The 23710-nt window shown below is 33.6% G+C and overlaps 1 long non-coding RNA gene across 4 annotated transcripts in view; it reads right to left on the bottom strand.

The window, feature by feature from the left end:
- The window catches only part of LOC144300196 (uncharacterized), a 28017-nt gene extending 9130 nt beyond the window's left edge, over positions 1 to 18887 (bottom strand). Inside the window, exons 1-6 of one of the 4 annotated variants that reach the window (XR_013366784.1) lie at positions 18787 to 18881; positions 18677 to 18701; positions 8321 to 8450; positions 6858 to 7035; positions 2911 to 3014; positions 2264 to 2343 (exon numbers count right to left, since the gene is read on the bottom strand). This is a non-coding gene — a long non-coding RNA (uncharacterized LOC144300196). Of the gene's footprint in view, positions 1 to 2263; positions 2344 to 2910; positions 3015 to 6857; positions 7036 to 8320; positions 8451 to 18676; positions 18702 to 18786 lie in introns of all 4 variants that reach the window. The other 3 variants (XR_013366785.1, XR_013366786.1, XR_013366787.1) reach the window with 3 other exon arrangements.
- Between the last annotated feature and the right edge of the window lie 4823 nt (positions 18888 to 23710).

Here is a 23710-nt window from a genome sequence, read left to right as displayed (position 1 = left end):
AGTTTATTTATGGTCATAGAGTAGAGTTACACAGCATTTGAAGATTTTTCTCCCTACCTAGTCAGCAACCCTATGTGAGGTGCAAAGTAAGTGAATATTTGGGCTTAATTTTTATCTAGTGTCATGGCCTCATCAGAAAATCACTAGGAGGGAGAGAAATGTAGGAATATTAAGGCCAATTGCAAGGGAGTGATTATAAAAGTGGCAGAAAAAAAACGGTTTATTTAGAATCAATTATTTAGATTTTTTCTTAAATCCCCATTTCAAAATACTAGTATAAACTTATACAGAAATTGTTTTTATTTCAAGTTGTTATTTTAATATTGTTCAACCTAGGGACGCCTGGGTGGCTCAGTGGTTAAGCATCTGCCTTTAGCTCTGGTCATGATCCTGGAATTTTGGGATCGAGTCCCAAATCGGGCTCCTTGCAAGGAGACTGCTCCTCCATCTGTCTATGTCTCTGCCTCTCTTTCTGTGTCTCTCATGAATAAATAAAATCTTTAAAATAATATTGTTCAATCTAATGTTTTTAGTATCATTTAACATATGTTCTTCAGTAAGTATCCAAATTATTTTGAGAAACAATTTAAAAACAAGGAAATAAAAATAGATGACAATTAATATTCATATACTTGGACCTAGGAAAACTTAATAGCAAAGAGGAAAATGTAAGTGACTTATATCCTCAGGAATGATTAAAATAATTTCTCTTGTAAAATTCCTTTGGATAATTCGACAGTTCTGAGACATAGAAGTATGATGGGCAAAGAAAGTCCTTTTTAGTAGCTTGGCTGCTATTGTTCATGGCACTATAACATGGCCACTCAAGGTCTGCCACCATGAAATAGTCAATGAAAATTAGTTGGACATCAGGGATCATTTTTGAACTTGGATGTTTTTGTGATATTTGCTAACTAGTACATTTCTGTGTTTCTCCTGTTTTAGTTTTTTTAAATGTGTACCATTAATATAAACATATAAAAATAGCATGAGCAAGATTAGTGATTCCCATGTACCAGATACTATATAACTCGATTTAATCCCTGAAATAATTCTATGAGGCAAATATTATTACCCCATTTTAGACAACAAGAAACTGAAATTAAGAAACGTTCTATAATTTGCTCAAAGGCACAAATTTAGCAAGTGACTGAATCTGGATTTGAGCCCAGATCTGTCAGTCTACCAAATCTGTGTGCTTTTTAGGTCAGAAATTTGCCTCCAGGTTTCTAACTGAATGTCTGTATCAGTTTAATTTGTGCAACCATGTAATATTTAAACTAATGGATGTGATGAAAAAGGGCACATAAACAAATAAACTAGTTGTTTGACAACACTTAAAGCACACACAATGCAATTCAAATTTCTTCCTCCACATCACAAGGTTTCAAAATTAGTGGTATGTAGGCTTAGTATTTATTAGTATTTCAAATTAATTTTGATAATATAAATTGGTCTTGATTACTTATATTTGGTCCAATATTAAATGAAAAGTTATATGCTGCTGACTATGGTCAAGGCTATGCTATCTCTGTTTTCTCAGCTCACTCAAATGAAACCAGATAATTCCATCTGTTTAATTCCCTTTGACCCAATTCACAGTAACCCCTAAATGGATTCCAGAAATACCAGTTCTGCAGCTTGCACAGTTTTCTTAAAGCAAGCCTAATGGATCAAAGTGTGTCATTCTATCTGGCATCAATTTATTCATCATGCAATAAATTCACATTTTGTATAGGCTTAACACAGCACTTGAAAAAAGATAAAGCCAAATGAGTCTCGACCTCAAAGGTATAAATATATCCATATAGATGTGTGATAAATATAGTTATCTATATTATATATATATAAATATATATAATGCCTATATAGATATGGATACAGATATGTGAACATGCATATGCAAATATATTTCCATATCTGTATATGTAAAATGTATATATATTGTATGTATATATATATAGTTTCTTTAAATTCCTTTAAATTCATATACATATCTGTATATGTAAAATGCATATATATAGTGTGTATATATATATATATATATATATATATAGTTTCTTTAAATTCCTAAATTCCATGGCAAATTTTAGTGCAACCTAGAACTCAGTGCAAGTCCCCTGATGATGTACACTGGTGACTTCTGCAGAACCACCTGGTAGTCATGAAGGCCCCCCAAAGTCCCTCTCCACGAGAAACTACACTGTCAATTCCATAAGCTTCACCCCCTAGGAATTGGCCCGGGAAATTCTCAAGTACATACCAAAATCCAGATCATGCACGTGGATTCTGTTTGACAGGCCATAGCAGATAGTTGGCTGATGAAATTTGGTGACAGCAATGCTTGGAAGTATTAGGGATGGAAACACAATTTTGATATTCCAGAGTTGGTGTATATATATATTATAATAACACACACGGACACACACACACACACACACACATATCTATATATCTATATCTATCTATCTATATATATATATAATTTATTTAATAATCTAAGAGTCCAAAATTATAACGTAAGATTGCTATACATAGTAATGTATCGATCCCAAAAAATTCAGAAGAGAGAAATGTGAATGTGGCCCATAGTATTAGCAATACAATTAGTGGTTAATATATATATATATATTTTTTTTTGGCATTTAAGCTCTTTACATGAATTACCATTATCTTATTTAATTCTTCTTTTAGTCATCTATACTGGATATTAAAGTATGCTCCAAGTTAACAGCTTAAAACTACAAACATTTATTATCTCACAATTTCTGTGGGCAGGAATCCAGGTGCTGCTTAACTGGGGCCTCTGGGTCCAGATGTTTCCTCAGGTTGCAGTTAAGCTGTCATTCAGTCAATATAGCAGTAATTTTAAGGATCAATGGGGACTAAAGTACATACTTCCAAACTCACTTGGTTGTTAGCAGGCCTTAGCAGATCTTATAAGTTCACTCAAGTGGGCATCTCTATAGGGCTACCTCACAACATGACAGCTGTCTTTCTCCAAGGTGAACATTCTGAAGAACAAGAGAGAGCACCCAAGATGGAAGCCACATGTGACATCCACCACTTTAGCCACATTTTATACATTAGAATCAAGTCAAGAAGTTTGGTCCGAGGGTGGCCCCTGGGTGGCTCAGCTGGCTAAGCATCTGCCTTCAGCTCAGGTCATGATCTCAGGGTCCTGAGATTGAGTCCTGTGTCTACCTCCCTGCTCAACAGGAAATCTGCTTCTGCCTCCCCACCAGCCCTCCTCCCTGATCATGCTTGCTCTCTCTGTCTCTGTCTCTCTCAAATAAATAAATACATAAAATTTTTATTTTATTAAAAAAAATAAAAAGAAGTTTGTCCCATAATCAAAGGCATGGCATTACAAAGTGTGTGAAAACCAGAAAGCCAAGGATCTCTGCAGCCCATTAGAGGCTGTCTACCACAATCCTAAAAAAAATCAAGTGAAAAATTTTATGAGATAGTACTATTTTAAGTAGATAAAACAATCAGGGCGTAGGTTGGCTAAATGCCTCCCTTAATGTTACACAACAGAAAAAAGGAGAAGGCCAAGATTTAAACCCAGAAAGTATTATTGTAGAGTCTAAACATTTCCAGAAGTAAACGTTCAGAAAAGTACTTCACTCTAAAAAAGTAATAGAATATAAGCACAAGCAAGAGACGCAAGTATAAAATTATATATAGTATTAATAATGTAGAAAAATTGATTTAGAAGTTGGTAGAAAATCTAGCAGGAAAAATTGGTTGATGTTAGTGAGCTTTTAATATATGGCTAAAGGAGTTTGGATTTATGGCTAAGTAAAATGTCATCAATTTCTTTTAAACTTTACTATGGTAAGAACACTTAGTCATCAGTTTTTTAAAAACAGGGAAATAACACAGTCCAAGTTTGGTACTATGATTTGTCTGTAACTTTGTGGGACAGTCTGGAAAGGTGTGTGACGGAGGAGATAAGGAGGCCTGGGGAATCCCTGGGCGGCTCAGAGGTTTAGTGCCTGCCTTCAGCCCAGGGCGTGATCCTGGAGTCCCGGGATCAGATTCCACATCGGGCTCCCTGTGTGGAGCCTGCTTCTCTGTCTCTGTCTCTGTCTCTGTCTCTGTCTGTCTCTCTCTCTCTATGTCTCTCATAAATAAATAATTAAAATCTTAAAAAAAAAAAAAAAGGAGGCCTGGGCAGTAGGTGTATGCTCTCACCAGGCACTGGTCCAGGGCAGAGTCAGTGGAAAGAATAGGTAATACCTGTAAGTTAGAATTACCAAGATTCTTTGGTGAACTGGATAAGGAATTTAAAATAGTAAGTGATGCAAATTACTCCAAGGTTTTGCGAGAAGAAGACTTATAAAAGAGGGATCCCTGGGTGGCACAGCGGTTTGGTGCCTGCCTTTGGCCCAGGGTCCGATACTGGAGACCCGGGATCGAATCCCACGTCGGGCTCCCGGTGCATGGAGCCTGCTTCTCGCTCTGCTTCTCTCTCTCTCTCTCTCTCTGTGACTATCATGAATAAATAAATAAAATCTTAAATAAAAAAATAAAATAAATAAAAAGAGGAAATTCAAGTGAAGATTCAAAAGGCAGTGTTTTTATCTGGTTTCTTCACTATTGCTCTCTAAGCCTGGACTAGGGCATCATGAACTCCCCCTTCTCCAACTCGAACAAATAAATAGCAGCACTTGCAATATATCGAACATAGATTGACTAAGATTAGCTCAATAAAACAAACAACAACAACAACAAAAATGTAAGGAGAGTTAAGATTATAAAGTTTGATCCCCCTAAAACACAGGCAGATTTTATAGTAGTTGGAGAACATCAAGAACCAGGACAGGGCTTGTCTGGATGAGCTAGTGTGCTACATCAGTCTCTCTCTCTCTTTCTCTTCCCCACCCTGCTTTATCTTTGCCTTTTCATCACTTTGCACTCGTGGGTATCTTACCCTATTTTTGTAAACACATCTGCACCATTTTCTGCTGTGCACCTGCAGGCTGTGCAGATGGTTCCCTATAATTTCAACTTGCATTTAGTTTTGTCTTGCATTGATGAAGACTATGACTTTAATTTTATAGTATAGAATGTCACTCTTAACTGATGATAAACTTCTTGTGTTAGTTAAAATGGGAAAGATAGAGATTGAGAGAGTGAGAGAGAGAGTGAGAATGACTGAGAGACAGAAAGAGACAGAAGCAAAAAACAGAGAATTTCTCTTTGGCTCAGGCTGGGGTCACATGTCTTTCCCGATCTAATTAGCATGGACAATGGGTAGATGAGTAGTGGTTATGAAGCCTACTTCTCTTAAAGTTGGGCTAGTAGAGACGTATTCTCTGGGAAGATGGCATAAGGAAGGGAGGCAATTTATGATCATGTGCAGAGCAGGACATTATTATAATACATAATTTCTAATCCTTGACAATGGCTCTTGGTGAATTCTAAATATCAAATGAGGAAACTGAGGCTCAGAAGATTTGAGGTAATTTTTCTAATGTTACATAACTCATATGTGATTTTAAACAGGACTCCAAATTTGCTATTTTCTGACCTTAAAACTACTATCTTGCTCTTTCTACTTCTAATGGCAAGGTACCTAAGAAAAATAAAGTGAAATCAGAATGGCTGTTTGTTTAGCCAGGAGACATGCAGGCCAGCCTATAATGGGGCACGGGTTAGTAATTGTAGACAACTAATATCCCTGACTCTTATCACAGCTCTGACCTTGTATCAACCTCACCCCATGTCTGACATATAGTGAAGCTTCAGGATGGGAGAGGTCTATCTCAACATGTTTCTTGCTATTAAACACTCTGGAAGTTTAATGGTTTATTTTTAGCCTTTGCCAACAGAGCTGTTCTTCAAAATGCCATATGCCTTACAGTGGAGACCACAGTCATCAAACACTAGATGCAGAATTTTGAAAGAAAGGTGAAAGAAAATGTAGAGTTATGTAACATCAGCATCAAATATAAGTTGGGATAGTTTGTTAATTAGTTGTTTTCTCTAGGGAGGGGGAACCCATGTGTTTCAAAGAAAAAAGGAACAGTGGAAAGAGAATGAGTATAAACTAGAAACATAAAACTAATGGCAAATAAGAAGTAGAGAGGGAGTGAGAGTAAAATCATTGCTGAAGAAATAGCATATCTTCCTAAGTGACAAGAGGGAAAAGATGTGAAGAAGAAAAATCTCACCAGATACTACATTCTAAATAAAGAAGGAAATGATGTGTCTTGCTAGGAATGAGGAGTAAAAAATAATTTGTATCTAAGGGATGTAAAGGCTTAGAACAGAATGAATCCGTGAGATTTTCTCCAAAGTATTCAAATGCAATTACACTGATGTGGATACTTTTGTCATATTAATTTAAACATGTGTAATATTATATGAGAGCAGTCTAGAAGGAGGTCATGTTCAATTATCTTTGTATGATGCATAGATTCAACTGCAGTGCTCTTCACATAGTAGATGCTTAATAAATATGTTAAATAAATAAAGTAAAACAAATGATACTTATATTCTAAATTCCATTTAACAAGTTCTATTGTCATATTTGGAAAATATGAATTCCATGCAATTATTTGAGAAATTATTTGAATAATTATTTTTTATCTGCATATGCAGGTGTAAGTCAGCTATCCCATACAAGGTATTTATAACAGCAATTTTATATAATTAAAACCGTTTAAGCTTTGTTTGTGATACTTTATCAAAGAATATTACAGAAGAATATTCTGCTAGGAAATATTTTGAGAAAAATTCTCAAATTCATTTTCATAAATATGGAGAAATTATTGATAAACACATCTAAATTTGCAGATTGGTTCTTTTCAGAGGTTATTTGGGGTCATAATTGTAAATCTCATTACCGTGCTTGAAGGAGGTCTCTTTCATTATTATGGTGCTGAGGTCCATATCCCTGAAGCTAATTGCAAGGTAGAGCTGCAGAGTTCTAATTGTTTGCCATCAAAATAGCTGTGTAAGCTTGATTAACAGTGTTCAGCAACATTCATAATAGTCCAAGCCTGGCCCTGCATAAAATAGAAACTGGGAAAAAATCAATAAGATTTAATAAGATCAGGAACAATCACTTACAATAGTACATCAATCACACAAAGTAATAGGTGCAGGATTTGATAGGGTCCTGAACTGCCTGAGAGATTCATAACCAGTACTCGTTAATGATTTGTTCATTTGCATTTTATCAATCCAGCTACAGCTGACAAGCAGAAGGAGCAGGCAAGAAATATGTTGACTTAAACTCATCAGCTTTGCAATTAAAAAAATAACATATAATAGCAAATGTCTTGTCACATGGAAATCTGATGTTATTACAAAGATGTGTACAATCCTCCTTGGCTCTTCAGACTGGGCTGCAGTTACACTTGCAGAATAGCTAGGATGACAGTGTCCCTGTGGTCACTAGGAAGTCTCAAAGGTCAGAAAGAATGTACATGTGAATATAAATTTCCTCTCCACCTTTCATAGACCTTGATTGCATAATAATATTTAATGCCAAATGTGCATATTTCCTTGTTTTTATCTCTTTGAAATAAATGAAGCTCCCGGCTTTGCCTTAGGCAAAACCTCTATCAAATGCTAAAATAATCATAATGAGATGGCTTTATGGTGATTATTGCTTGTCATTATATCCTATTTCGGTTGATGTTATGACTATATAAAGTAATCATACTGTATTTACCATCTATATTAAAACACATTTTGGGGAGAAAGGTAAATGGATAAGATAAAATTGTGTAAACAATTTTCTGATTTTAAATAAATGATATTATTTAATGTGAACAAAATAATCCTCCTATAAACACCAGAGGCATAATGAAAAGTCTGAGTTATTTCCAAGAAATTCATGTAGATTCCTGCTTAGAAAATTTCATGCAGGCTTTCTATGGAGAGCATTATGTGAGTGGTGGGATGCAGAGCACATTGTCAGAAGCCAGCAGTGGTACCATCCAAAATGTGGATTAATTAGCCTCTGTCCAAAACTATGGTAAATAATGTGCTCCTTCAGAGAAAAACGTTGTGATTCAGGTCGTAGTGGATGATGTTTAAATAGCTGATTTCTATATAGGATTCTTTAATTCAATCAAAGTACAGGTAAAATCCCATTATAATGGACTCCATGGGGCCTCTAAATTGTTTTGTTGTGGTAGAATTTGGTTAAAATGAATAAATACATTTATCACATTCCCAGTATGTAGTACATACTAGAGAGACAGACTTGAAGCCCAGTCTCTTTTCTATTGAATTAACACATGAAAAGAAATGCTTTGAATAGAAGTGGGGGCAGGAGCAAAGTATAATGCTCACATACCTAGTAGGCTTTCTCAAAATCCTGGATGACTTTCAAAATGGTTTGGTATTAAGATAAAGTGGTTTTTTTTCCCCTTTCCTTTTTAAAGATAGGATTAATTAAGCTGACCAGGTTTTTTCAATCTAAAACACTGAAGAAAATAAAAAGTAATTATTATTTCCTGACAAAAATAACTATAAAGGAGTCAATTTTATGCAGATTAATTTGCTCTCCCTACAAAGCAAACCACCCCAAATCAACTGCTTCAATTATACAGGTTGACTCTTTTGAGGCCATTAAACACAGAAAGCATTAGGAAATTTACCAAGAATCAATTCATAGGATGCCAATTTGCCTAAAAGCAAATTGATAAATGTCCAATTTAGTGAAAGACCAATTCACACTAAATTTTGGCATTCAATGATTTGTTTCTGTTGAGTTGGTTGGCCTCAAATATACAGTTATCAGTTGCAAGGGAATTACCATTATCAGTTATACTGAATATGGAAATAGTTTTAATTACTCTGTATATTCTTAAACTCTGGTTTACTGTAGAAACACTTTTAGCCTTGACATTGTAAAAGGCCTCCAAAGACATAAATACTAATAAAGCAAGTATTCCAAATGTTCACATTGTAACAGAAAAAACATACATCTTATACATATTCTTTAAAATATATTAGTAGTGAAGTCTCTTGATTAATTGTAGAAAGGTATTAGCTCTAAAACAGGATACTTTCAATAGTGAAAAGTAAGCTATTAATACTTGCATTGAACCAATAGGAGTAGACAAGGATTGTTTCAAGCAAACCAGAATATATTGTAACCTTAGCTGTAAGAAGAGAGCGTAAGGTATGGGTTGTTGAAAAAAATAAGGAACTGATGATTAGTCGAGATTTTAGAAATTAGTAGAATTTCTTCATTCTGAGTGAAGAGAACCCATTGATAGACAAATGAGCATGTGTAATAGAGTTTAAAAAAGTGCCTCATGTGTCCAGTGATGGATGGTTGATGTAGGGAAATGGAGCTCTGTCCACTCTAAATTTGGAAGACCTTCAAAATTTTTTTTTTTCTGTAGAATACAGGGATCATTTGAAAATGAGAAACAGGAAGAAGAAGGAGAAGGAGATGAAAATATGGAGAGAGGTAGAGAGGGAGACTCAGCCTGGTTCTAGTTCTTCCAACTATCCCAGCTGATACCAGAGATGTGAAAAAAAAAGATGTTCTCATGGGCATCCAGCCCCCAGTAGATACTATGTGTGGGACACTGCCAAGCAATTCCAATCATACTCAGTCAATATTGAAGGATCATGAACAAATAAATACTTAATGTTTTAAACCATTAGATTTTAAGGTGGTTTCTTAGACAGTAATAGATAATTTGAAACCAAGATTTGTACCCAGAGTAAGGTTCTATTATAACAAAATAGTAAATTCTATGGCATATGCTTAGGGGCCAGCTAACAGGTGAAGTCCTAAAGAGCATAAGGGAAATTTCTATCAGACACTGGAATAAAGAGGACTGTAGTCTTGTACCACAGGATAATTAGTAAGATTGTCATCTGCAGCAACATCAAAAAAGTATTAGTGCCTCTGAGATTTCTAGAAATAATATTGAAGTGTCAAATAGACATATTTATTTTCCTATCATAAAATATGAAAGAAGTTAGATGAGCTAAAAAAAATAGCATTTCAGAATTTAAGCAAAATGTAGAGGAAACATAAGAGAGATATGATTTGCTGTGTTAAAAAACAAAATTTTTTCCTACCCCTGGGGTTTCCCAGCAGAAGATTTTCAAAATTAGAAATTAGCTCAGGTCACAATCAACGTCTGAGTGCTGCTAGTTAGTTACACATGACCTCGCAGTAAACATCAAGCTGACGCTGAGAGTGAAGGACACTTTCTGAGACATCAAAAAGAGTTAAAGTTTTGCCTCAGAAAGCTAGATGAAGGGGCTCCATCTATACCACATACAATCACATCGTTTAAAGACAGCTATATTGGAGGAACTACTACCAGCTTGCATTAAAAGTGTTGGAATAATTAAAAAAAAAAAGAGTCTATTCTATGAGAAGGAAGGAAGTTGAGAAGGATACTCAGTTGCAAATATGTGCCATTATTTATGAAAAGGAAGAAAAGTCAGAGGGTAGATTAAAGGGCCGAGGTGACAGAGACAAAGCTACGTAGAACCACTCTAAGGGAGGTCCTAAGCAAAGACCATAGAAAATAATAAATGGAGGTTGTTTTAAGCAACTAAATTTTGTGGATGACAGCAACAGAAAACACATTCGCAGCATTCTCCAGATTCTGTTATTTGCTACTGGCTTGTTTTAGACACCATTTGTGTTATCACTTCAGAACCTGTTGGTCTTATCTGTCTTTAATTTCATTCACTAATGTAGTGACCAGTTCTACCAAGGCTCTGAGAAGCAGTCTTGACATTGTGCAGATGCCATGCTGTCGTACTGGTTCACAGTACATTTTAATATCATTTCAGTTGGACCAGGTGAGCAAGGATTAGGAAGTATGCTTGAAGCCCTAGGAAACCACAAGGCATGCACGAGAGGGTGGAATGTTAAACTTTCAGAAAAAATGTGAAAATTTTGGGTGTTTAAAGACATGAGGCATCCATCCTGATACATCCCCTTCTTTTTTGTTTTTGTTTTTGTTTTTTTTTTTTTCTAATTTCTTTAGCAATTCATAACTACTAGAAAGAGGCACAGGACATTTTGAAGGCAACTACTGATCCAATCCATTTGTTAGGTGACTTAGAAAGCTGCAAGTTTCAAATATAGTCCAGTCGAAAGCACAATCTTCCCTGCTACATAAGCTTTATGATCAAATCAACCCAAAGTTGTTAGTAGTGTCTCTGTTGGATAAGGGTTGCTATGCGGCAAGCCTGGATAGTAGGAGTGGAGTATAGACTGGGTTCCTGAGTAAGGACATAACCTTCAGTAGTAAACAATAAATATCTCAAAATATCTTCAGTAGCTCTGGCCACTATAGCTTTTTCACTAACTCTTCTGCATTACCACTTTGCAGCTTGTGTCCAGCCAACATCTGAACTGACCCTGTGAAGAACTGACCTTGTACCTCCTCCCCCTTAGCCAAAAATTCAGGATCTCATATAATAGGATATCAGCCAAATATGGAAGGCATGAAGGATCTGAATGATGCCAGGAGTGTACCACATTGACCACTTCTTTCATATCACTTCTGATAGTTCACCTCACCTGTTTCTTGCCAGCCACCTCTGTGCAGACAGGGTCAGCACAACTTTGTGTAATCTCCTGGTGGATAACACATTATTTCAGGCCCATGATGTACTCATTTAATCTCCTCTCCTTGGCTGGTTTTATAGTGTCAAGAGAGAAAGAACCCATTCTGTTCACATAATGTGCAAGTTGGAAGTATAAGAGAGTTGATATTCATTAGGCAACCCAAACAATAAAGGATAGTAAGTTAGTAGAAAACTACTTTCCTTATCTACACCATTAAAAGACAATCCTGAAAACCATTTCATATGCTTTATCAGAATCCCATATTCATACAACCAATCAACAGAGGCTATCTTGAAAACTCATATTTTTTGAAAAATTAGTTAAAAAAATACACTTTTTAGGCACACATGGGTGGCTCAGTCAGTTAAGAGTTGGACTCTTGGTTTCCACTAGGTCATGATCTCAGCATCCCAAGATCCAGCCAGCAGGAAGTCTGCTTGAGATTCTCTCTCTCTCCCTCTGCCCCTTCACCCACTTGCATGCATAAAGGCTTTCTCTCTCTCTCTCATAAATAAATAAATAAATAAATAAATAAATAAATAAATAAATCTTTTTGAAAAGTACACTTTTTAATCAATTGAGAGTAATTTGCTGACATGACACTCTTTTATCCCCAAATGTTTAAATAAGTATTCTAGTGAACAAAGACATTCTCCTATATAACTATAGCATAATAATCAACATTGAGCAATAAATACCGGTATGTTACTATATCAATAGTAATATTGATACATCAATATATTACTATACTGATGCATTACTTTATCAATATGGGGACCCATTTTTTTTTGCCAGTTATCTCCATAATTTTTTTATAGCAAAAAGATCCAATCCAGGACCACATAGCGCCATGCTGTTTCAGTCTTCTTCAGTCTAGAATAGTCAGTCTTTCTCTGACTTATAACCTTGATATATTTAAATGTTATAAACTAGTTACTTTGGAGAATGTCCTACAATTTAGATTTGTCTGATTTTTTCTTAATATTAAATTCATGTTATATACTCTGGCAAGTTTCTTATAGAGGAGATCTCTTCCTTTTATTACATTTTATCAGGTAGTATATGATTTTGATTTGTCTCATTCATTGTTATGCTAACTTTAATCACCTGATTAATGTTGTGCCTGCTTAGTTTTTTCATTGTATAGTTTTTTTTTTTTTTTACCTGTTTGTAATTAATAAGTATTTTCCGGGTAGTTTTTTTTTTTAAATATCCCACTTATAAAGTCTTACCCCACTAGTCTTAGCATCTATTAATGTTTATCATGACAGTTGCCTAATAATTATTTTCTAATTTTAATTTCATAATGTCTACTAAATGTACTTGTTAGCATCGTGTTTGTTGTAAAGAAAAACCTTTTTCCTCCCTTCCTTCCTTCCTTCCTTCCTTCCTTCCTTCCTTCCTTCCATCCTTCCTCCCTGTCTTTCTGTCTCTCAGATTATTATTTTATTCAAAGGGTTCTAATCCATTAATATTGTTATGTATTTTAATGTTCAAATGATCTCAAATTTGTAAGTGGACAGTCCTTCAAAGTGACTTTGATGTCTTTTTGGTATGTCTCATCATTCTTTTAGCACAATTTATCTATCTATCTATCTATCTATCTATCTATCTATCTATCTATCTATCATCTATCTATCTATCAATCATCTATCATCTATCTTATTTATTTATTTACTTAAAGAATGTATTTATTTATTTGAGAAAGAGCAAGCTAAAGAGAGAGAGGGAAGGAACAAGGTGGAAATAGAGAGGGAGAGGAAAAAGGGGACTCCCTGACAAGCAGGGAGCCCATGGAGTTTGATCCGAAGGTCCTGGGATCATGACCTGAGCTGAAGGCGGATGCTTAACTGACTGAACCACCAGGCAAGATTCTTTTAGCACTTTTTAAATTTGTGTCAAAACAGGATGTTCCAGGCTTATGTTGTATTTTCCCTGACCAAGCCTTTATCCTCCAAGAATTGCTGCTTCCAAGAAATTTCATCAGTCATCATGTTCTGATACCTGCACCTAAATGCTCTACAGCTCTAAAGAAGAAAGCCATACTTTTTCCATCACCAAGCCCTCCTACTTGTTCAAAATTAAAATTTGCAAAGAATGTATTATTCAAATTTTATAACTTGCATGCATTAAAAATTCACACCATTAAGTGAACAGTTCTATGAATTTTGATGAACACATACACTCATAACCACCACTATAATCAAGCTATGATAAAATTTGATCCTCTCTCCCTGGTGATATTCCTTGTATTTAAACCTTTCCTTCATTCTCAACCCCTGGTAACTAATATTGTGCCCTCCATTTTTATAGTTTTGACATTTTTGGAATCTCATATAAAAGGAATAGTAGGATTTATAGCCTTCTACTGACTTCCTTCACTTAATGCATTTGATCACTCACATTGTTGCAAGATTCACTAAACAGTTCTTTTTCACTGTCAAGTAATATCCCTTTATATGAATGTACCACATTTTGTTTTTCCATTCCTCCTCTGAGAGACAGGTTGTTTCCAGTTTGTGCTATTACAAATAAAGCTGCTATTAATAAGTGCGGGCAGGTTTTGTATGAATATAAGACTACTAAATTTTTTCCAAAGTGATTATACCATTTTGCATTTTCCCCAACAACGTAGGGCAGTTCAAGTTGTTCTGCATCCTTGTCAGCACTTGGAATTGTTCCCTTTAATTTTTACTTTATAGTTACTCTATTAGTAACTCATTCTTTATTCAACCTGCATTTTTCTGATAAACAATGATATTGAACCTAAAGTAGCACAATTTCATACAGAGCAGAAGTTCTCCATGGTAATTATTCTCACCTGATAACTTGACTTGGACGTGACACCTCAGTTTCTCCACAATGATAATGTGGATTTCTGTTATAGTTCTGATTTTGATCCTACCTACCTTAAATCCTAAGAAGAGCACCCTCCCAATCCCCATGTTAAAAACCATTGGCCTCAAAATTAGAAAGAGGTAAAAGCTGAGAGAAGCTATAAATACACATGGAGATAGAATAAAGGGGGTTGCAAGCATTAAACTGCTATGACCTTCATGTATTCAATCAAGTAAAAAATGGAGTCATCTGTTCAAAATAAAATGTAAAGCTATTTTTTATAACAGAGAGATTTTATTTTATTATGGAAATCCTTATCTAACCTTTGCCTTTCCTTCTTTACTGGATGGAAGTGTGAAGTAACATCAGACATCGCTATTTTACAAGGATTTCATTGTTTTAGTGCAATTGAATAGACCAAGGTTGCCTGCAAACTAATCCATAATGGTAAAAACAAGCCAGTTTCAGTTCACAATTTTAAAGTGGAAATTTACCAGTTAAATGTCTTTGAATGGCTTTGGCATTGGCACTGAACCTGCCGGCTATCTTTTGTATAGGGAAACTTCATAGAGACTGCTCTTGGATAGTATGACATATACAACGTGACAAAGATTTTGATGTAAAGAGTAATCTCAGCAGCCTCATGACTTTCTGTTGAAGAAGTGAAGTTGCAGCAAAAAGCGTTTGTTTCTTCAGAAGCATCAAAGTATACAAGGACATTATTTTTTAATTAAATCTATGTATCTCAAAAATATGGTAAATAGAGCACATTTGACCCTAAAGAATTATCAGTAGTCTATATAGGCTTGTTGATAATGCAAATTTAAAGAATAGGAAGAGCTGACAATTTCCAAATAGAGAATAGTTCGTTTTGGGGACCAACTGGGTAAATAGTCTGTGTAGATGTTGACTTTTCAAGTTAATTTTAGTAATGGAAACTATCTTTGCATTGCAATGTCTGGTTTCTTTTTCAAACAGTTTAGCCATCTTCATCAGTGCTGACAGCCACAGTAGTTTAGTTTCTATGGCAAATACAATTTTTGAAGCCTTGTTCATTTCTTCTTCTTGACCCATCATCTTTTTTCCTTTTTTAAACTAATACCTAACACAACTGGTAATTAGAAATCATATACAGTTTTTGTTTTGTTAGAATTTACATATCACTAACATTTTATACTTCTTGTGTGAAATATCATACTTTATTTTAAAATGGCAGGCCAGTTTGGGAAAAATAAAGAAAACCAGATAAATATCTGGTAATTCTTTACCAGTAAAAATTTACCAGTAAGATTTTATATTAAACAACTGTAGGTCAGAAAAATAGAATCATACCAGAGGAATTTCAAATCCTGGAAAAATAGAAAAATAATCTAGCAACATGAATTTTTTTCCATAGCAAGAATCATATATCAATGGGCTCTGGCCAAGATGATTCCCTTCACCAAAGGTAATGCAAATAGTATCTATTTACTAATTGAGTAAAAGATCTCTTTAAATCCTTTCCAGTTTTTTTCCCCTTTACACTAAGGCTTATGGGCAAATTCACATAATATTGGTGGAACCATTCCTCAGGATGTGAACTTAAGGAGAAAGATGTCAGATAGGAATGTGGCATTTCCTAAATCATCTTAATTATGAAATATAAGCCCAATACATTGTTTATTTGCTTATATATTTCAAGCTCTTTTACTATCATGCTTCTGCTCCAGTTTAATTTCTATACACATATTTTTAAAGAAAATATTACTTATAAATAGTTGCCATTATTTTATCATGTGTAGTATTCTAGAAAGATTCAATGTCTAGAAAGTTGCATTAATCAGTTTAGCCATGGATTTTCTTAGAAGTTTGTATTGTGTTAACTTTATGCACAATTTGCACAATGTGTAAATGGCCTATCTTCTTATTACAATATTAATATGATTAGAATTGATTAAAGTCCTATACTTGTCTTGTAAGTTGTGCTTTTCACCTATACCAGCTTATTATAAGAGGAATCATTCCTAAACAGCAGTCCAAACTCAAGTTTGTCAAAAATTTCTTCCAAGGAACAAATAATATAAATACAATATCAAATACATTATTTTAAAAGATTTCACATGATATAGGCAAATAAACTACATCAAAGTGATGCTTTTTACTGTTAAATTTAATACAAATGCTGACCGTCAATGGTGGGAGACTACCTCTTCTGATGTATTATGCAATTACATTGATGGATGGTTAATTGAGTCACTGTGGCAGACCATATGTTTGCTCATGACCTGAATGTCATTGGTCAGGTTATGGCTTTACATTGCTGACCTATAAGCATATACTACTTTGGAAAATACTGTTTTAAATTTAAATTTCAGTTTTAAAATGTCCATAGTAAAATAAATTATTAACCTTATCATCAGAAATTCACATACAATTGTTTTCATCACTAGGATGACTTAGACTGTGTTTGTCACATGGTTTAAAGTCACCAGTAAATGTAATAGGACATTTGTGTAAACAACGAAATTAATTTTCTCAGTTTAGGTGTTCTCTGATATTTACAGAAATTTCATTTGAATTTTCATAAATATATATAGGTGTAGCTATTTAGATAATCTCTGATCAAATATCTGCTAGTAAAGAAAAAATGTTAGGAAAATGAACTAGGGTTAGAATTTTTGACCACTGAGCTTTTGTAAAATACTTAAGTTGCCTTTCGGTGAATTTGATTCTGGGTTATGATTATCATCTTCTATTATTGGAAATTTTGAAAAGGAAGAGAGAGCTCTAATTACCACCTACCCTTTACATAATGCTGTGTGAATACTAATAATGCCCCATATCAGTGTACTTATCTTTTATCTTGGAAAGAACTTACAAATGATTTTTAAAGTCAATTTCTTAGCACATATTATGTGTGTTTTATCTCGAGTCTATTAAGATGAAAATAGATGAAAAATCCCCTCTGTTTCATGGAATAACCAAATACATTTGTATCACATGATAGAAAAATTATAGGATGGCCCCATAAATATCCATCCTCTAGTATGTACACCCCAGGACTGTGAATACCATAATCTAATTATTCCCATAATTAGGTTAATTTATATGCCACAGTTGACTTTAAAAAAAAGGGAGATTATCTGAGGTGAGCCTGACCTAATCAGCTGAGCCCTTAAAAAGGACTGTGCTTTTTCAAAAGTCAGAGATTCAGAGTGTGAGAAGGATTTTATATGAGAGAGATTCTCCAATTCTGGTTCTGAAGTTATAGAGAGCCATAAGATAAGGAATGCAAACAGCCTCTATGGGCAGAGTGGACCCCCAAATAATAATAGTCCACAAGGAAACATGTTCTTTAGTACTACAAGGACAAGAAGTTGAATTCTTCCCCTACACTGATACTGAAAGAGATCCCCTGGAAGACTCCAGATGAAAAATCAGACTGGCTAACATTTTGATTTCACCCTTAGAATGGGTGAATTCTGACCAGGACCAATGGGTGATTTCTGAGCCCATCACTCTGCACCTAGATTCATTAACAAAAGGCTGTTATTCAGGTCACTAAATTTGAGATAAATTGTCACATTGTAGTAGAAAATGAAGAAAATGAATATAAACCATTTAGAATATGGTTTATTTGTAAGCAAGGGAACCATTCCTAAAGGTTAGTGAAAATATAAAAGAGAATGCATGCTTATGAATAAAATACCTACAGGTCCTAGTTAATGCACAAGAGTTATGCATCTTTTTAATGTTGCCATGATTAGGAAGTATGGTGAGTATTTTAATAAAATACTTCCTTGAACTGTGATTGCTATTTTTAACTATTTGGGTTTTGGGAGTCAGGATAAATATTTCTGCTTATTTATCAAAAAGACATAAAATACCTTCTATACTCATATGAGCTCTTTTGCATATTTTCTCTCTGAACCAATAATTTTTAAAGCTATTTACATTTCTCAAATGTTTTAAGGTAAATATTATTAGACTTTTACATCGATGCAGTAGGACATGTATCTAAGCCATGCTGCTTTATCCATGACACATCTTTGATGATTCATCCAGTCTGACAAGTAACTGTCTGCTTTTGAGCTCTTTGGTTTGCATCAACACTGAGATGAAATGAGACTTGAACAACGTATACTATTGAAGCAAAATATCATACAATCATTGTATTGTTAGAAAAATAAAGCTTTGTAATGGACAAAAATTGTTAATGGACCAGTATCTTTGATTCAATCATTAATTTTCATACAAAAATATCCAAAATTAACTTACATATCCTTTGTCCAATGACTTTGACCTATAATAATAAAAAAAAGGAGGACTCATCTCTGCTGTATAATTTTTTAGGGCTACGTTGAGAAAGATTATGATAATGTACATACAATAAAATTGTCGACAATGGTTGAGTCTTGTAATTGTGAATCATCTTTAAGAAGGCTGCCTTGAAGAGGAGAACTAACAGTGTCTTCATTTTGATTAGCTTACCTTTTCAAGTGTTCTGCTAGGAACCTCTGTCACACAAATAGAAGCAAGAACTTTATTATCATCACTATAGCAACTGCAGGGAAATTTATTTCAAAACAGTCGGCTACCTCAAAATTTTTTCAGGATGGAGAGGAGAGCAGATGATATGTAACATTTTAATTCATTTTAAAAATTGTTCAGTGATCTAAAGCAGTGCAGTGTCTCTTACAAAGGCAAGATAGTCTAGTTTCTTTATAATTTGTTTTTGTTTAAGCAATACAGGTGATACATGTATCTGTGTACATGCATAAGTTAATTTGAATTTTCTTCATGGATTAATTTTCAGGATCTTTTTTACAATTTTAAAAGCGGCTTATAAAACTTTCTTATAAAAGAGTTTTATATAGATCATTCAAAATTTGAGTATGTCACTAAAGAATACGTTCTCTGGGAATTCTTATATTTAAATTAAAAACATACACAATATTAATGTATGTGGGCAATAAAGTAATGTATTAATAATACTATCTTCTTTGTCTTGTATAAGAATCATCACAATCCCAAGGCTGGCTTATACAGTATGTTATGCTCTCAAATTTCTGTGCAAGAAAATGCTCTTGTTCTTACTACCATATCTTTTCATTTCTCTAAACTTTTTCATGAACATGCATAGTTCAAAGTTGCTGACAATCTGCATTTAAAATAAGATGATCATAGAGTAGGGGCTGCCTGGGCAATTTTTAACCTTTATGTCTTCGCTGGAGCCAGAGTTCTGAGAACTTCGTTTATAATGGCCTTTTAAAAATGCCTTTCTGGACTGATAGGACTTACTTTTTAAGTACTCCTCTCGTACTTTAAGTGAAAAAGACATGACAAGATTTCAAGATTTCCTGAAATGCATTGTTATGCATGAATTATGCACATTCCTAGGCTGGCTTGACTGCTGCCTTTGGGCTTTCCTTATCAAGCTTCCTACTCGTGACTGAGGAAACAAGTCCTCTGCAAAATATAGGGGGACTGGGTGCTTTATGAGACAGATTATGATATGCATCCATTCTCCAAGCTTTCATAATCTCTGTGTGAATTCTACTCATGGAATTAAATCTTGTAAGTGTGCAAAATTATACTTGAAAGAACAATAAAAAAGATAAGAATATGCTTGTAGTAAACCATTAAAATGATGCATGGATTATTTTTGAAAGAGCTTATTGGTACTTTAAAATCTAAAGTTGATTTTCCATGTTCATTACCTTCTTTTATTGTAGAATCAATTGAATGAAACATCTGGTATATATGCATGTATATATACACTATATATAGATATAGGTACAGACACATTTATGACATCACAGTATAAATTCAATATTAAGTTTATCTATTTAAAAATAATGATTATATATTTGGTAACAATATGTTTTTAAAGCCTTACCTCAAAAAATATGATTAAGTCAATTAATTCTATAACTAAGTATGGGAGAATTTCACTGTGGCTTCACTGGAGTCTTTTATCACAAAATCAGTTTTCAATAAAGTTCTCAATACTATGCTATATACAATTTCCATCAATATTCTTTGGAACTAAATATTAAGGTAAGAGGTAAATATGTGACTAATAATATCTAGAAATATCAAACAGTATTTTCCCACTCAGAGCATCTTTTTTCTTCTCCCAATTATTAAGAATGTTGGGATGGTATTAGGTGTTTGATAATTATGTTATTTACATGACTCAATGAAAGTGGTTTTCCTATGATGGAAATAAATGCAGTTTGTATGTAGAAAATATCTCAACTTTTAAACATACAAACATTTAACATAGGTGTTTATTTCAAACTGTAGGCATTTCTTCATTAAAATATATATTTTTTAAACTGATTAAGAATACTTTTTTTTTGTTGTTGTTTAAAAGTTAAAATTTTGGCGGCTGCCAGTAGATGGCATTCTGGTTTCTGTAAGAGATGTTTATTTAGGGATGGGCTCTTTTCTTTGGAAAGAGGAAAAAGAAACTGACAATAGGATTCTGATTGAAAAGGTTATTAGGCCTTCTTGAGAAAACTGTAGCTATTCTAAAAACAATTAAGTCTCAAACCATGTTTCTTTTATTAAGTTAGTGTAGCCAATCTCCATCAGTTTGTTAACTCTCTAAGTTGTGATTTAGATAAATTTAATGTAATTTTATTGAATGAAAATTTAATGTAAAATATAATGGTTATGCTGATTTTAAGTAAACTAGTGAAAATGGTGTTTTAGCTTCATTCAGAGCACTATAATCAATGATTTAACTTAAGCCAACTGTATTTTATTGCCTACTGACCCAATTCATACATATTAGCCTCAGTTAATCATAAATGACCAGATGATCCAATTTTCTTTTTGTAAAAAATTATCAATCTTGAATTAACTTCTTCTAAATAGTGAACATAACCTAATATAGTCTCCTGCATATAGTAGATGATTATTAGGTGTTTGTTCAATAGATAAATAAGAAAATACACTTAAAACTCACTAAGATATTATTGCTCAATTTATTTGTAAAATTACATAAATTGAAGGTCCTCAAAAACCTCTTTATAAGAAAATCAAATATCTAACATGGACTATGGGTCACTATTCTTTCCAAGGAAGATCTTCCATAATTCTTACATGACTTAGAAGATAATTGAACTTATGCTTATATAGGGAGCTTCTCTGTACAACATCATCCTCAGCAGTTATATGATTTATTTTAGTTCTTGGTAAGTAAGGAATAAGCCCCATGAGCACTAAAAATATAAGAAATTATGTATTTCTAATGTGTTTAGAAATACTTAAAAACCAACATATATAAAGCCATTAAGATAACCTTTTTGCACACTATGACAAAAGAATAAAAAATAATTTTTTAAACAAAGTAAGAAGTGCAAAAAAGATCAGGATAGATGATCATTCAAAATAGCAACCATTTTCCAAATACTGTTTTCTTCTTTAAATTTACAGATAAATAATATAATAATTGCAAAAGGCATCTTTTTATCCAAACAGTACTCCTTAGAAACATGTAATGAAGTATTTTGATATACTGAGCAATTGAAAGTGAATTAAAGGCTATTTTTTAAAATTTAGACTTTTTATTAATTCTGAATTTTTTTCTTGTATTGCTTTAATAAAGTAAGCTCTAGTTTGATAACACTGTAATAAAGCATAAATGATATTCCATGTTAGAAGGAAAAACTCATTCATCCCATTTAATACTTAGAATTTCTGATGCTGGCTATAGAGTTTCCAAAGCTATTGATTTTTCTAAATCACTATTAGATACTTCCACTACAGAAAGTTGAGAAGCATGGACATTTCCGGCTGTCTGTACAATTCAAAATGGCAGATACCTTGCTATTCTAAGTAAGGATCTATATAGAACATGATTATTTTAATCCATATAATGTCAGCAAGTTTATCTATTCTTGATGGCCTTGCTTAAAAGCCACTTCCTCCAAAAACTCCCTAATACCTTCAGTATTATATACCTCAATCTCAATTCTCATAGCATTTTATGCCAATTTGTGATATAGTTCTATTTTGTGAAAATGTTTGCACTCTTTTCATGTATGTGTTTTCTTTATCTATTCAATAAATTCTTGAGAGGAATTTTCATTACTGATTTTCTCACAATGCCTTTTATGTACTGGGCCCTCAAATATTATCAAATACGCAATAAAAACTCCTGCAATAAATATAATAATTATTTTTTGAATTAAGAATGTAAAATCAACAAATATGAATAAAATGAATAAAAAAGTGCCGAAATAAGGGATATGATGGCTTGCATGGGAATGAAGATTATACTTATTTCCTGGGGAATAGAATATTATAAATGGTGAATTCAGGCTAATGTTTTGTTTTAGGGGGCTCATCAGTGTTATTTTCCCAGTGGGTTAGTTTCATTCTAGATCAGAATCTCAACGATGAATGCTCATGTAGGTATTCTGGGGGCTTGAAAAATCAATACCAGTTCCTGTGTTCCAACCTTAGAATTTCTAATTTGATATGTTTCACTTTGGCCCTTCCCTCTAGATTATTTAAAACTGCTCCCTATATGATTAAAATATTTAGCTGAGGTAGAGAGCCACTGGTAGAAAAGTATACCAGACCAAAATAACGACTGGTTATGATCCCATGGATTCTTCCTCTAAATAGAGAGCTAGTTGAAGAAGATTTTTCAATATAATTATGCACCCAAGACAATCTTTACTATGAACAAGTATGTAATTTGCTATTTAAAAAATCATTCACACACTTCACAAGACATGTTTGAACTGTGAGATAGTCTCTGGAGGAAATATTGCTTGAAATAGATATTTCCTCATACAGAGGGATTCATATAGGGTTTAGCAAACTAAGGACTTGATTTAAAATTCCAATTCTATTATGGGGTCAAGCTTGTAATCTTAGGCAAGAACACATTTCCTCATTCATAAAGAAAGGGTTATCATCCTTTTTCATGGGATTGTTATGAGGTTTATGTTACAGGGAATTGTTTGTCAAGTGATTAGTGTGCAAGTAGGCCTTTTGTAAATTCTATTATAGTTAGCTCATCAGATTTTTAGCACTATAATCATTCCTGCCTTGGGTTCCTATGCCCGGGTCTTACTATCCTCTTAATTATTGTGGTTCTTATTTAAATTTTACATCTCATCTTCAAAAATTCTTCCTTGAAAATGTCTTGAATTATTTTCCAATGTAAATTATAATCATCCAATCTGTTACCTTCCCTCATCACCTCTCTTTTAAGATCGCTGGTGGTACATTGCAAAAGTGATTCAGTTCCCTGACCTTGATGTATCTGCTTGCTTTGCAACAGAAATT

Source organism: Canis aureus, chromosome 28, assembly GCF_053574225.1.
Source record: "Canis aureus isolate CA01 chromosome 28, VMU_Caureus_v.1.0, whole genome shotgun sequence".
NCBI lineage: Eukaryota > Metazoa > Chordata > Mammalia > Carnivora > Canidae > Canis > Canis aureus.
This window is presented reverse-complemented; position numbering and strand designations above follow the sequence as displayed.